Source organism: Schistocerca gregaria, chromosome 7 (genome assembly GCF_023897955.1).
Source record: "Schistocerca gregaria isolate iqSchGreg1 chromosome 7, iqSchGreg1.2, whole genome shotgun sequence".
In the NCBI taxonomy this organism is placed as follows: Eukaryota; Metazoa; Arthropoda; class Insecta; order Orthoptera; family Acrididae; genus Schistocerca; species Schistocerca gregaria.
In genome coordinates, this window is record NC_064926.1 from 271,409,478 (window position 1) to 271,410,539 (window position 1,062).

The window sequence follows — 1,062 nt, forward strand, 5'->3', positions numbered from 1 at the left end:
CCGCATTATGAAAAAATTATTATATATACATTGGTGTTATTAGCATCAGATTCAAGAAACTGTATAGAAGAACCTATCAGGAGTCTGTAACAAAAGAAGCATCTGAAGAGGAATCTACAAGGACCGAAACTGCGTAGTGCACTAATTTGTCAGCAAACCAGTCAGAAAACTGACCACTCAAAAAATGGTTTCTTAAGACGGTGTTTACAGACATTCATCATAATGTGTTTGTAATTAGGGAGTTAAGCTATGAAACTCACTTAAGTAAATGCGCACAACCAGGAACTCTGGGTCATTTTTGTCGGTTTATGCATTTTGAAGTGACAAAGTGTAGGCCTGCGTGGTCCATGGTTGTATGTGATGGACACACATTCTGGAGGATTATGTTTCACATGATTCCTCCAAATCGCATCAGGTGGATACCAGGGTGATTACATCAACAGATCGTCTTCTTTTACTGTCCTCGTCACCCCGAATTTGAGATGGTGTTCCATTTCCATGCAACGTGGTATTAATAGCAGAACTGGAAACCTAATGCCGTATCCGTCAAAGAATATCGAAATATCTTGCAGGATCTCTTGTTCTGAAGCGTGAATTGGGCTGTGATGTTGACGAACTTCTGCCTCAACAATGCCTGCTACTGGTAGGTATTTTACACTTTCGATGGGATAGGTTACAGTCGAGTTACAGTCGCCATAAGGCTACAGGCCGTATAATTGGTGCTTTTCGAAATAGCGCGGACTGTGTTTCGATTAACATATATTATGGCAATCTTCCTGAGTACAAGAATACTGAGAAGAAACGAAATCGTACACTGTAATCACTTTATTGTGTTATAAAAAGCCGGATAAAAGTTCAGGTGATTTGTATGTGCAGTCTCAAGCTACTGTTATTTTCAGAAAAAGCTTTTATCTAAATTAAGGGCAACAGTAATACCTAAAGGCACACACAATAAACCTCTGCAATCCATTATACTTAAGTGCTGTCCTTAAAGCAGTTACCAGTTTACGATATCGTAAATAGATTTTTCCAATATAGGCGATGCTTGATGCAACAAGGATA